The following is a 15,830-nucleotide window of genomic DNA, read 5'->3' on the forward strand; positions in this document are numbered from 1 at the left end:
ACAAATTATTATAGTAATCTCTCTTTATTGAGGGTAAAAAATAAATTATTGGTGGTCGGTTTTATTTTACACATGGTCCAATTCACAATGTCAAACATTGCATCAAAGTTTGGAACATTTTAATTTCACAAATCATGCAGAATGTATTCTACAGTATGTCAGACCTGCTGGATTGTTTGAAAGTTGAATGGACCAAAGTACAACTTTCAAAACTGCATCTTTTCTTACATGAGCCATTGTGACCAAACAATGTGTGGCCAAAAATGCTTATGATAATTAATAATTTGTTAATTTGGTAAAACAATTATGAGGGAACTGGTGAACCCTTTATTTCAAAATCTTTCTCATTTTCATGAACGTCAACTATAATCATCATCGATTACACTCAACTTGGCATCCCAGCCAATGACAACTCTCTTGGCAGTTAGGTCAGAGGTCAAAATGCTTTTGTCATCTGCTTTGATCCAATCAAAACTTGATTTGACTTGATTTGCTTCTTTTGGTTAGTCTTGTTAGATGTTCAAATCACTTTGGTCTCTTGTTTTGTTTATTTCACTCCATTTGCTGCCATGGCCAGTCTCTTTCTCCTCTTTATATCATCTGATGTGTCCAGATAAGTGCCTAAATATTTGCATTTTTCCCATGCAGTCTTACCATTCCTTTTTATTTTGTGTTGTTCAACCTTGTGCACCGACTCAGACAACTCGTACAATGACTAACTTCAGAACTTTCCACTTTTTGCAATGATGAAGGTCAGGTGAAGGCACCTTATGCATGATAGAAAAAACAGAGAAATTTGCAGAAAATTGCCAACTATATACAATGTAGATCACCCTATACCAGGCATCTCTGAAATAAAACACATTTTAAAAGCTTAGTCAAATTTTTATCACATCCAGTTCATATTTGTATAATCAAGACCATATATTTTCTGTTTCCAGCCTTTTCTAATGTATTTCTTTAAGAATCTTGCCACTTTTTCATTTTTAAAATTCTTGTTTTGCTTGGAAGGTATCAAGAGATGCACTCTGCAGACATTTTTATTTTGTATCATATATCATAAATTTGGATCCTTGTACTAGTTGCTATAATAACTGTTTTGTTTCCATTTTAAAACTATTTTGACTTTGCAAACAGCTAATTAACATGGTATCATTTGCAGTAATTTTTGCTATCTACTGCTGATAGCAATGACAAATTACACATCACTAGCTTGATGCATTACTGCATTTTTTCGCTTTATTTACAAATGTTTTTCTTATGTATTGAATAATACAAAGTAATTTTAAAATATTGCTTGGATTTGAAAAACAACTGCATGATTCTTGTGGGTTTTGTTTTTCATTTATTGAATTTGAAGGGACTGGGGAAGACATTGTGTTTCACTTTAATTTATAAATTATCACTTGCCTCATTAACTGATTTGTTGGATATTTCAACAAATTTCAACAACTGAATATATTAAGCAAGTTTATGCATGTACTATGTATTAGGTATAGTTTGCATGTTAGTCACTTGGAAAGCAACCTTTATCCAAATCCAGGTCGATCCTTCATGTAATTATTTCATGTAAACTAATCCTAACCCTAATCCTAACCCAAACCCTAATCCTAACCCTAAACTAACCCTAACCCTAATTTCGTGTATAATTACATGAGGGAGTAACCCAAATCCACACCAACCCTGTTAGATTTTGCAAATATCTTCCACAGGGGATATCAATTTCAAATGGAATGAACACATTCGGCAGCAGCTCCATTTGGATTTCATACACCCTCTGAGAAAGATTTAACCTTAATCTTTAACTGAAGGAGGATGAGTTTCAAATAAAGCTGCTAATGTACATGTTTCTGGCATTTGAAATTCATAACCCCCTTGTGGTAGATATTTCCAAAATCTTCCACAGGGTAGTGTGATATTGAATGGAATATATGGCCTAATACATAGATAATGCCTTGATTAACTTTGACACGAAAAAAGGAAAGAATCTTGTAGATTCTAAACCTAAAAAGCCTGAATTGAAAAAGTTGCTAAGATTATCTCACCAGGAATTCCACAGATCATTCAAACAAATGATCAAGATTAATGGATACCGCCTAACAGAAATATGCCAATGTTGAGGTTGGTAAAGTTCTTCGACCCAGAACCTATGAAATTTCTCAGGTAGAAAGAATTCTGCCTGCAAGGCAAAAAAATACAAAGCTTGTCAGTAGCCATAGAAGAAGTACATTTAATACATGCACAAATGCTATACAAGACGGGCTGATGATTCCAATACATTGTGTTGTTGCCACTGAGTATTGTAAATATGTAAACATTTCAAAGTTTGATAGCGGTGCATACAGGCTTTCTCCTTATTTCTCCATGGATGAGGAAGCTATATATGTGCAAAACTCGCTATTCATTGACATTTGACAATGCAGAAAGCAAGAGTCTATTATAACCAAGGTCCAATGATTTTTGTGCCTTACTACAAAATTTTCCTTTCCTTGGCAATTTTATTTCGCAAATTTCCGCGCAATTCTGTATGAAATGTAAATGAAACCGGTCCTTATTTTGAATCATCACAGTCATGCCAATCATTTGCTAATCTGTCTCTATCAAGCGTTGCAAAGAAACTTTGATTTATGTTGAAACAGCACACACAAATGCATTTAAAAAAGATATGCTATATGTTTTTTCTTCCTGTGTTTTATATTGTGTGTTTTATGTGTAAAAGTTCCACACAATTTGCTATTTTTTTCTACGCAAATTATTTGTCCATGATTATTACCATGCTTTTGTCACAACAAACCTCTACACTCACTGACTGGTTCAAGCGTGTAATCGTGATCAGTGGTAGACTCCACTCTGTTGAAAGTGAAAGCATGCAATGGGCTATTCCATTTAAAATCCACAAATATCTTCCACTTGACTTACTTACTTGACTTATTTCGAGTGGTGTCCTCAAACTTTCTGTTCTCCATTGATGTCCTGAAGTCTGCTAGCTGCTTCCAATCGAGTGTTTCCGCCTCCCGTGCTCCAATGAACCATTTATGATGCGGGCTCCTCGCTTCTAGAACAATGGCCAGCAAACCGGATTCTTCTTTCCCTGATCTTGTGGCTTATTTTTGGAAGATCTCCATATAGGTCTGCATTTGTCATATGTACTTGCGCCTAGGTATTTGAAATCATCGACCCCCTCTAGTACTATACACCGTCATTTGTGATGCTTTCTCTCTTGTTATTGTAAGACATGAACTTTGTTTTACTTCCATTCATCTTCAGGCCCACTATTGCCGCTGAAGTCTCAACTCTGTGAAGCAGTTCTTGTGCTTGTTGTTTTCCTCAGACAACAGTGCAATGTCGTCAGCAAAATCAAAGTCTGTCACCACCACCGGTCCAACTCTCCTGCTTCACCTGTTTTCCAGGTGGAATCCTAGCTCCTCTTTATTTCCATCAAAAGCTATTCTCAGTGCAAAGTATTCCACATGTACCTCCACAATCTACATAGAAAAGAACATTAAAATTCATTTAAGACCTGCTGCTCATTTTTGGCAAAAAGCAATTGTCAAAGGTTTTACCATTTCCAAAGTCATATCAAATCAAAGGCACATCTGTATACTTCCCCATGAAAACACAAATATTTATACGTGGATACAGATTAAACATTATAAGTTACATTACATTATTACATAGTGCAGTTTTTAAGTATTGAATGCTGCAAGACTCTAGAACAGATGATGGGAGGTTATTCCACTCTGATATGGTATTTGAAAAAAAAAACTCTATTTGTACACATTTGATGATACTCTCATGGACTGGAACTTCAGAGGATGATATTGTCTAGAAGTTAGATTAGACATCTGATGCATAGAAAACCCATAGAGTCCTATAAGATTTCATAGATAAAATGCAGACTAGATCATCCTAGCCCGAAACATTTGGAAATGGTTATGCTTTTTACCTTTGTCCATTTATATAGTAAAGTGAGAGCAGTGGGACTATCATGCTCCTTAGGTCATCAGAGCCTTCTTGAACACGGTTGAGGTGTGTAGCAAACTCCTTTATTTTGATGCCTTACAAATAGGTGTGGAAAGATGCATATAGGCCCTAAACGAAAGATTGAAAAGAAAAAAGCAATATTAAACAATGTATTCTTTTTATTAGTATATTTCTAGCTACCATGCTGGCCCAGATAGCTTTGATAAACAAAGCAAGAAATGGAAGAAAATAGTACAGGAGAAAGGAGAGAGACCACTCCCAAACACCATTTTGTACAATTTTACTCTTAGCCCCGATGCAAAGGCTGTTATACCCCTATGGGCCTGCCAAAACCCCCTCTCAGCCTGCCAAAAGATTTCTCCCCCCCCCCATGTTCCCCTCCCCAGGGCTCATAGTTATTGCACATGTCCTTAAAGAACATGCATCATTGGCTTAGTTATACATACACAATTAAATAACTTGTTTGTTTTCAACAACAACATCTTCTATGAACATTTTTGTATACCTTAAAGTCAATTGCCTTGGGTGTATCTATTGGTTAAATGCATGTAGAGTGCTATAGAAATTGGCCACAGTTGTTGATACTGTGTTGTTCAGTGCTGCATCATACTCTGCCATATCAAGCCAGTCATCTTCGTCATCTTTTTATGGATTGTCATCTTCATCACTAATGGGATTAAGATAATATAATGGGATATTTATACGTGAATACAGATTAAACATACATTACATTATTACATAGTGCAGTTTTGAAGTATAGAATGCTGCAAGACTCTAGAACAGATGATGGGAGGTTATTCCACTCTGATATGGTATTGATAAAGAAACTGTATTTGTACACATTTGGTGATACTCTCATGGACCGGAACTTCAGATGATATTGTCTAGAAGTTAGATTAGACATCTGATGCATAGAAAACCCATAGAGTCCTATAAAATTTCATAGATAAAATGCAGACTAGATCATCCAAGCCCGAAACATTTGGAAATGATTATGCTTTTACCTCATCCTGTTTTGTCCATTTATATAGTAAAGTGAGAGCAGTGGGACTATCATGCTCCTTCGGTCATCAGAGCCTTCTTGAACATGGTTGAGGTGTGTAGCAAACTCCTTTATTTTGATGCCTTAGCAATAGGTGTGGAAAGATGCCTATAGGCCCTAAACGAAAGATTGAAAAGAAAAAAGCAATATTAAACAATGTATTCTTTTTATTAGTATATTTCTAGCTACCATGTTGGCCCAGATAGCTTTGATAAACAAAGCAAGAAATGGAAGAAAATAGTGCAGGAGAAAGGAGAGAAGACCACTCCCAAACACCATTTTGTACAATTTTACTCTTAGCCCCGATGCAAAGGCTGTTATACCCCCTATTTCAGCCACTTGCAGGTTCCGCCATTATGCACTATATGGCGGGAGAGCCTCGAACTGGCAGCATACATGAAAGGAAGAATTACGTAACCCACAGAATGTATATGACTGGTTCAATTCCCATTCATGTATGCTGCCAGTTCGAGGCTGCATAAAACTGCAAGTGGCTAATCCTCCCCTCTCGGCCTGCAAAAAGATCTCCCCCCACAATTTTACCCTCCCAGGGCTCATAGTTATTGCATCCTTAAAGAACATGCATCATTGGCTTAGTTATACATACACAATTAAACAACTTGTTTGTTTTCAACAACAACATCTTCTATGAACATTTTTGCATACCTTAGAGTCATTGACTTGAGTGTATCTATTAGCAAAACATGCATTGGCCACAGTTGTTGATACCGTGTTGTTCACTGATGCATCATACTCTGCCATATCAAGCCAGTCATCTTCGTCATCTTTTTATGGATTGTCATCTACATCACTAATGGGATTACCTGCCTGAGGAAATTAAACCTGTAATTTCAAATAATTCAGTGTATTAATAATTTTAATCTAACTATAGACATGACTAAATATTACAGGAAATTTTGAAGTAATGCATTATATAATTTTGCTTTTGCAAAGATTAGCTAGTATCTAATACTAAGCAAGCTCGGTCCCTGTGTGTGAATGTGATTTACTAATAGTCCCAGGCCCGTACGCAGGGGGGTGCAATTTGGAAAAGTATACAAAAAGGCCCAAAATTTCAACAACAAAAAAAAAAAAAAAGGTGTTTTACGCTTTTTTTGACAAAAAGGTCAAAATTTAGTCCACTTTTCACAAAATCGCCCCCTTCCCTGGAAAAAGGTCCACTTTTTCAAAATCAGCACCCCCCAAATGAAATCCTGTGTACGGGCCTGAATAGTCCAACATGTACTTAAGTACATTTGATAACATAACCACCTTTCAGTGTGACATCAGGGCCATCGCTAGACCATTCCTGGTGTTGAGAAATAAATTTTGCTGGTATGGCCCGATTTACTTTTTGCTGGCACATGTGCATGGCAACATAATTGCCACCCTGGCTAATTGGATTGAAGTCATCCCTCTCCCACAACTGTAACCCAAGTTTTTTCCAAGCTGTCCCACTACCAGGAAAAGCGCACAAAAATTTTCTATCATTTCTATCAACTGAGTAGGAGAGGACATTGACTTGCCATCCTGACCATGCAGTGCCGGATTTACCCTTTTTGGGGCCCTGGGCCAGGCCAAAATTTGGAGGCCCCCAATCTCACCGTGAGGAAGACATATGCACTCAAGTAGCCTTGTTTTGATTTAAAGATAGGGGGGCATACTTTTATAGGCCTAAGACCCGGGGGGGGGGGGGGGTACTCAAGTTTGGTTTTGGTAGAGACGTGCCGCTGAGATTTTGGAAGTAGACCCATAAATATACCAATTTTCCAAAAAATTTGGACCCATTGATATACCAGAAGTCAAAATTTTCGGCCGAATTTACCCAAAATTGTCTTAGTTTTGATATACCAGAAGGCTGAAAATGCTACCCATGTTTGCGGCACGTCCCCGTATGGTCATTTGTATTGAGCCCCCCGGGCCTAAGATCGATAGCGGTAGAGACGAGCATATTTTATTCCGATTTGAGACATTTGCACGCTAAGTGCAGAAAATTTTTATATTTCAGACAATTTAAGCCCAAATAAAGGTAAATAACACAGAGCCAGTGCGCAAGAAGCACGTGCAAAATTTGTCCACATCAGCTCAATGCGCCTGGCCAACATCATTGTAGGCCAACAATATACAATATACCGGCCCAAATTACAAACTTATTGTAGTTTTTATCCCCTTGCTCTCATGTGATGTGAGAGACACTAACTCCTTGTACCACTCCCCCTCCCCTCTCTTTCCCTCCCCTCCCCTCCTCTCTCTTCCCATTCACCCTTCCTTCCTCTATTCCCTTTTTAGGGATTGCCAGGGGTGTCACACCCCCATGGCAACAGCCCTGTGTGACATGTGCAAACCAACATTTCAGCCACTCACAGTTATGCCTTTCTACGCCTTATAAATGGCTCAAAATTTTGACTATGCATGCAATGTCTCCTTAAATGCAATGTCTATAAATGGTTGAACATTAAATTGGCAATTCATAATTATGAGTTTCATGAAATCCCAGCACACAAAACGTTTTTACAATGTTTTAAACAGGTTACAATGGTTTTAGTTTTTGTGAAAACATGTTAATAGCATCAAATGTTAATAGCAGTGTTAATGTTGGGTCATTAAAACGTTTTGTATGAAAACACACTACAATAGAACTTTTGTCAAAAATGTTATTGTAAAATATTTCCAACTGGCAAAAATTTGATAAATATTTTGTCAACACTTAAATAAAATTATGCTATAATATTTTGTAGCAAGTTTTCACAAAATATTTTTGAATGTTAAGAAAACGATTTATACCTTTTTATATACCCTTTGTAAATATAACCCAACATAACAGATGTTTTCTGGCAACCTTTTCTAACATTTTGTGAACAATGTAGAAACCAATGTTTTCTGGGTATGTCTTACCTCAGTTTCTTTTTGTTATTTGTCTTGACCTCCTCTTCAATCTTGATCATCTTTTGAACAGGCAACAGTGATGTACATGTAGCGGGTTTACCAGAGCTTGAGAATGGCATGGAAGTATTGGTTCTCTACAATAGTGAAAGACTGTATCCACTGATGAGGTTCAGGACGGACTCTCTCTTCTATTAGTACTTCTAGTTATGGTATGTGTTGGGTCATACAGCTTCACTTCATGATTTCTGCATGCTACACAAAAGGAGTCCAGCACCAGCAGTCGTATTTTGTTGATATTCAGTGTACCTGCAAAAATCCCAAAGATGAGATAATGGTTGAATTAGTTGAATGAATGGATACTTTTAATCATGTGACTTCACAAGGGTTACAAGAAGACAAGTTGAGTGGATCCAGTGTTAATAATATCCTTCACATATTTAATAAATATGGAGTGTTTGATATGACAATGTAGTGACAAAGGTCACAGAAGCTAACTCACAGATTCATGTAGGTCATCTGGAATCTGGAAGTTTAGACCCAGATATACCAGGTTATTCAAGTTCCCCAACCCTATATAAGACACACACACACATACACCCCACCATATACTTCTTGACCCAAGTGCCAAGAGCAAAATTGTACAAATTTGTTGGGAATGGACATTATTTTCCTTGCTCTCTTCCTTCTTTCTTTTCTCTTCATACAGGCCAGCATTCATATATTATAAGTCTGACAGCTTGGCTTGAGCGATGGTCCCACCAGGACCAAAGCATTCATTCAGACTGACTGGTTAAACAAATAAACAAACAAACAGACAAATATATAGCACCCTCTGGTTAATTGTGACCAGATGTAAACAAAGGCGGCCATTAACTGCTTTTCTTTCAGTATACTTTAACATAAATTGAAAGAGAAAACATCTGTGCTTTAACCATGTTAACTGGTTTTTGTTAAGACCACTTAATTGTATGTTTAGATCAAGTCACAACCGTAAGCCCGACAACCACTTCAAGGTAGGTGCATAGTCCAGCTGCAACTTGTTAATTCTTAGGTTACATGATTTAACCCGAATCAGGATTTTTAAACCCGAATCAGGAGTTCCAAATTGGTCAAATTTTGGTCCAAATTCTTTTGACATTCCTGATTTAACAAAATTTTTGTATTTTGACTCCTGTATCAAATTTCCCAGGGTTGATAATGGACCTTGTTCATTCTGCATCACCCATAGAATAATAATCAGCAAAGAACATGTTTCATAAAACTGGCAAAACCATCATACATGCCTTTCTCTGCAGCTGGACTACTGAGTCGGGAACACTTAACGGATACAAGACGAATGTTGAGGGCCCCGTTCCTCAAGACAAGACACCCCATGGCCATTGGCCCAGCTTACAAAGGCTCAAGAGGGCCGCGCACGTTAGAGAACATGCTGTGCATCTGTTTATGTTCTCGCCCCACACCATAGCGGGTAACCAAGTGGCACAGTCCCCTCGGAGGTGACATAGACGAAGGACATCGAGTAAACCAATCCCTCGCTGGCACTATGACATTCAATAGAGGCATCGTACTCTACGGCATCTTCCCAGACAAACGATACAAACGCTAACATATATTGTATAGGAGGGATGCACGTACCATAGCAATGTACTAATTTTGAATTTGGTTATTTTTTACTTTCTCATTATTTACTAAATTTGGGTACATATTGACAGCTAACAGCTTTGCTTCAACTAGATTTCCAAAACCAAATCAATATAATTGATAAATGACAGTTAAATTGTGCCCAACCTCAAAATGTCACAAACCTTATTGTGCATGTTCTATGATAGTTGTCGCGCAAATAAAATGCAAATCCAAAAGTTTTATTATTGGTTTTGTGTTATCATCAATCAAGTTACCACCCTCAACCCCATCCCCAAGAGTCATATCACCTTCATCATCACCCTGCCAAAATATTCTGTCATCTTGTTCCAACTTGCCAATTTATCTGTGAGAGATCCTTATAAGGTCTCCATCAAGAGCCAGTGAGATTAATCACGACAATAGGATATGTTGTCGAAACTGGTATAGACAAGTCTTGTGTCACAGACAAGAAACTCAGAGACTAACCCCCTGTCCAAGCTATGTAGGAGAATAACATCAGCTGAAATGAGCTACAGGGAACCATGCTCACACAAGTCAGGAATCTCTTGCGCCGATGTGCTTGCAGCGCACGCTTATGCACTTGCAGTGCACAGATGCCCTTGGCTCGCACCAAGCACTTGCCCCTCACAAACCAAGCCAAACTGACCTTCTGACAAAGGCTAGGTAAGGGTATGATAGGGGTACCTGATCAGGATGCTGGAATCTAGTGGGTAGTCCCACATTTGAGACCTACATTTACAGGAATATTGCTGCCGGGGGGGTCTCAACTTTGGTTTGGGTAGGGATAGCAGCTGAAACTTCAAAAAGTACCCGACCATAAACCAAATGACTAGAAATTCGACCAATTTTTTATAAATTTTCGCAAATTTGGGTAAAGAAAAATTTGCACTTTTTTGAGAAACTTTTGAAGAAAAAAACACCCTTTCAAATTTTCATGAAATTATGGCCATCAATAAACCAAAATGGCTGAAAATCCACCCAAGTCTAAATGGCTGAAAATGTACTCCGAATCTGCCGTACATCCCCATACCCTCATTTCCAATAAGACCCTTCCCCCTTGGTTTCTGCTGTCCAAATGGGTCATGTTTTTCATAGAAAAAGGACTAGGTGACAAAAATATAAAAATTCTACGCCGAGCAGCCGGACGTGATGACCAAGCACTACGCCGGGCAGCCGGACTTGATGACCAATGAAGATGGTAGGATCTAGAGGGGTGCCCCCACACTTGAGGAATACATATACAGGGATGTGCTATCCAAATGGGTTCGTTTGTCACAAACTTAACAAGGATCCATTAAAAATAACTATTTAATCAATTCCATTCTTATCACATAGCTTTTTTTGTTGTATTTCAAATTGTTTTATCCTATTTTGTTTTTAATTGTGTATTTTGTGTACATTTTAAATATTAATGATTTTTGTATTATAAGTATGTTACAGTGGGAGGGTCTGCTTCTCAAGTAGACAGCAAATTTATTCATCCCTATCCAATGAAACAAAAATAATTTGCGTTGGTAACGTCTGATTAAAGTTGCAACATTGCGGAATGATACATAATGGGGGAGCGAGTTGGCACAGCGATAGTTCCCTCGCCTTGCACTACTGAGGTTCCAGGTTCAAGGCCCGCCCGTGCCCAAGGCCTGTATGTGCACTTGGTTTATCCCGATCCATGCTCGCTCTCTATGTGCATCTAACCATTGTAGACTCATAGTGGGGTGACCAGCACGTAAATATACCTCTACTCCCCCTGCGCGGCAGGTAGTACTGGGTTACGTCGTACCAGTAGCAATTTCTTGACCTGACTGGATCTCAACTGTGATTCTACCTGGGTCACTATTATTTTGAGCAACATTGGGCCTTATTTATTTATAATTCGCAGTACAACTCCTTAATAATATCAGTTTGAAAAACAAAATCAGTTTCAGATAAGAAAATTCTAATATGCATTGCACCACAGGTCCTGGCAGCAATTGCTGTTTCAGCACTACCTGAACCATTGTACATGACATCTCCCCCGCAAAACCCCTTGAGGAATATTGCAAGGATTTTTTTTAATTCACGATAAAAACAGTGATGATTATTTCTTAAGGTGGTGATAGTTGTTATGTTACATCCTATGCCTAACATTCATTGCTAAATTTCATTTGCGAGAAGGTTAGACTCGCAGAATTTTGACATATCGTTAATTCCGGAATGTGACCTTGCAACACAAATTTTGAGATTTACAAAAATTAAATGTGATAAATGTGTGTGGGTAAAGTGAGATATGTCAGCAAACAGAATTGGCCAAGTATATAAAACACAATTTACTCAAATCTATTGATATTTTTATTATTATTTATCAAACATGGACTGCTTTTCATTTTCTATGGATTTTACACACATCATCATTCTGCAATGCTCCTCACATTATTCGCAACATGACCTAGTGCTGCAAATTTTGGCATAAAGAGACAATGCCATGATATTTTTCAAATGGATACTGATAGTTGTTAGTTTACATCCAAAACTATACATTAAGTGGCAAATTTAATATCCCAGATTACTAAACTCAGAGTTTGCCAAAAATGTTCTTAGTGATGAAAATACTGCTCCTGTGTACATCATTCTGCAATGCAAAGTTTGCATATCCAAATTAGGAAATTAGCTTCTCCTCACTTCACTTTTTAATATTTTTTTATTTATTTATAACATTTGGCAAAAAGCACAGGCAATACCCATGAAACATGAATTAACATCCATTTGCTCATTTTAAGTTTTCTGGAATCTACCAATTTTTTATAAATTTTCTGACGATTTCTGGAATCAATCTACTCTACACTGTAAAAGTTGAATAACAAATAAATACAAAGCGGTTCTCGAACCACGAGTCTCGCCTGCTTTTCGCGAACGCCTGCTTTCATGGTTACTTTAAATAAATAACAATTGAAAGAATCCATTGTGTTTTGTTTCTTTGTTACTTTTTACACATCTTTTCTTCTTCTAGGGTTACAGAACTGTACAGATCAAAAAATCTGCCAGAGTCACTTCGTGGATGCTTCTAAAATAACCCCTGAGGTATGTGCATCTAACAGCTTCTAACCATGGTAGACTCATGGTGGGGTGACCAGCACGTAAATATACCTCTACTCCCCCTGCGCGGCAGGTAGTACTGGGTTACGTGGTACCAGTAGCAAAATCTTGACCTGACTGGATCTCAACTGTGATTCTACCTGGGTCACTATTATTTTGAGCAACATTGGGCCTATGTGTTTCCTTTAGTAAAATAAAAACATAATAAAGGTTTGGCCATTTTAATACTGCTACAAGCTAGTGAATTCATCTCCCAACTTGGGCAGGAAATGTCAATATACTGCAAATCCCACAACTTTGTGGAAAAAATCATGGATGCTTCTAAAATGACCCCTGAGGTATGTGCATCTAACCATTGTAGACTCATGGTGGGGTGACCAGCACGTAAATATACCTCTACTCCCCCTGCGCGGCAGGTAGTACTGGGTTACGTCGTACCAGTAGCAAAATCTTGACCTGACTGGATCTCGACTGTGATTCTACCTGGGTCACTATTATTTTGAGCAACATTGGGCCTATGTGTTTCCTTAAAGTAAAATATTTTAATTATAGTTGGGAAATAAGTAAACATAATAAAGGTTTGGCCATTTACTGCTACATGTTAGTGAATTTATCAACTTGGGCAGGAAATGGCAATATACTGCAGATCCCTGCACTTATTAGTCACCACTCAAAAATCCTACAACTTTGTGGAAAAACTGCTCTATACTGTGCAAACACCTCCGGTACTTGGTGGTTATCACACACAGGTCGCATGATAGGATGGCCTATATATCTTGATGTGAGCTCTTTTCACAAGTTCATTTAATGTTGTTCATTTCATCCAGTTTGCTTCTCCTGGGCGTTACGTGAATCAGGTCACAACAGCTGCTGACTGAATGTTTTTGAAATGAGATGTGGGCAATGCTTGGAGTTTACCTTTTCAGGGTGTCTTCATAACAGCTGTGACATATATCATCATCAGTAACCATGTATTCCCAAGCTGGTTAAAATGGCTTATTTGGAATAATCTTTCAGGTGTTGAATTTAAAATTTAAAGCAAACATTGCTGAACATTAATGAAATGTTTTAACAATTATACCAATTGCTCAACTTCAACAAAGACTCTTTAATGTGGGTAATTATACTCATTCAGTGGATAATTAAGTAATTTTTCCTCTGTTCTTCCAAGAGACCCAGCAAACAAACAATTAGTAGACCACATAGATAAGGATGTGGTCAAAGAGCAGGCGTCACATGTGACACAGACAACTTGTTATTACGGCCTAATCCGAGTTCCTCAATTTACCAATATAAATCTTGCCAAACATCCAGCAGATTGGTTAGCCTATATAGGCTTCACTAGAAGTTGTTGTAAACCTAGGAGTAGTTACGGGATGCTCCCCTTCTCTTTTCAAAGGAGTCTAATTTTGTGCAGATGTGCTGGAGTTCCACAAGGATCAGTGTTGGGACCGATGCTCTTCATCTTGTACATCTTGTAAAGAGGAAAGACTTGGAGCAAAGAAGACTGAGGGGTGAGTTAATCAAAACATTCAAGATCAATTTGAGAAAAAGGATCAAGACAGGTTCTTCAAGCTTCCAACCACAGACACAAGAGGACATAGCCAAAAGCTGTTAAAACCATGGCTACACAAAGCACTCAGGAGCTGACAAGATTTGTACTCACAGAGAGTCATTAATCATTGGAACGTCATAAATACAAAGAATACAAATTCCTTAAAATCACAACTTGACATGGGAAGATATGGGGTTCTTACTTTCTCCCAGCAAACTGTAAGTGTAAAAAGCAAGAAGTGGTGAGTGCACTTTCATAAACCAATGTTTAGGGCAAAATTAGATACTGGTTGAGAAGGATATCTTCAATAACGGCTGTGGCATATAGGCCTACACGTATATCATCAATAACCATATAAGCTGGATCAAAACAATCAGCTTCTTTTGAATAATCTTAAATTTAAAAGCAAACATTGCTGAACATACTAACGAAATGTTGGCTATATGCAGCGGGCAAAAGGTTCTTGCTGTATTCAATAATGTTAAAATATATGCAACTCTGAAGAATGTATTTGTTATTATTGCTATATCATCCACCAGTGGAGCATAAAGAATATGTACTTGAGGAAGCCAACTATCAAAGCAGTGGGTTGCCTTTTGTGTATGAATTAACTCATGTTTAAAAGCTACAAATTCAAGCTGTTTATTGAAGAGTCATCAAAATTTGAATAAAAATTACTATCGGTAACCAAGTTCTAATGATCACCTCAATAAGATTACCCATACTTTTGAAGGGCATCTTGGCCAGGATAGCAGTGGGCGAAAGCCCTTTGGCCAATTTTCACTGTCAGTGGATTTCCCTATTCCAAAGTTGTGTACTGAGAAATTTGATACGTTTGTGTATTTCAAAGTGAAGCCCCGCTTGACCAGTTCGCCACAGAAGAACTAGCCTACACCTGTTAAATGACTAAAGAATCTGTGCATGCATTTTATTTTAAACAAAATTGATTAGAAACTTCCATCAAGATAGATTAATTTCAAAGGCAGTGATTATGATTTGGTGTAGAGTGGACCTAAATATCCCGTGCTGTGTGACTTTTGGCATTGTCTATATTAAAGCTTCAAAATACTGGCCTATTCCATACACCCCTATAGACATGACCTTAATCTCCCATACAGATCGTAGGGTGTAGATTTGAATGGAGTCACCCATGCAGTGTTTATTTTTTTTACATCTTAAACCTTGGTAGGATGTACAGACGTATTCTGGAGGGGGGGGATTTTTTTTTGCTGCAAGGCATTTTTTTTTCATCTCACTAGTAGCCAAATTTTTTTCCCAAGAAACTCATGCCCCCTTCGAAATCAAAATGGTGCATGGAGCACCCCTTATACCCCTGGGCCATGATGCTCCCATTCACTCTATAAATCCCATTTGTAATTCACACTCCCTGTGTGGAAGATAGGCAGTGTATGGATTTAAACTGTAATAACCCATTTATAGAAACTTTAATTCTGATTTTAAAAAATTAAAAAAATGTATAGCGCTTTATGCCGCAAACAGCCTCAAAGCGCTTTACATTTATTCTGCCGTCATTAGAATATGTCGGAACCACGTTTGCAGCCTACAATTGGCACAGGATTCATCCGTACAATGACTGTGACAACCCCTAACAGCTTCCCATTGCACCTGGGTGGGGTGAGGCAAGCG

At 37.9% G+C, this 15,830-nt stretch overlaps 1 long non-coding RNA gene across 1 annotated transcript; it reads right to left on the bottom strand.

The window, feature by feature from the left end:
• Positions 1–538: 538 nt before the first annotated feature.
• Positions 539–8,858, bottom strand: LOC140141871 (uncharacterized). The gene is made up of 8 exons (XR_011857473.1): positions 7,922–8,858; positions 5,693–5,869; positions 4,989–5,143; positions 4,490–4,651; positions 3,947–4,092; positions 2,924–3,485; positions 2,046–2,175; positions 539–849 (listed from the first exon to the last, which is right to left on the bottom strand). It is a non-coding gene; the product is annotated as an uncharacterized lncRNA (long non-coding RNA).
• Positions 8,859–15,830: the final 6,972 nt, after the last annotated feature.

This window comes from Amphiura filiformis, chromosome 20 (assembly GCF_039555335.1).
Source record: "Amphiura filiformis chromosome 20, Afil_fr2py, whole genome shotgun sequence".
Classification (NCBI taxonomy): domain Eukaryota; kingdom Metazoa; phylum Echinodermata; class Ophiuroidea; order Amphilepidida; family Amphiuridae; genus Amphiura; species Amphiura filiformis.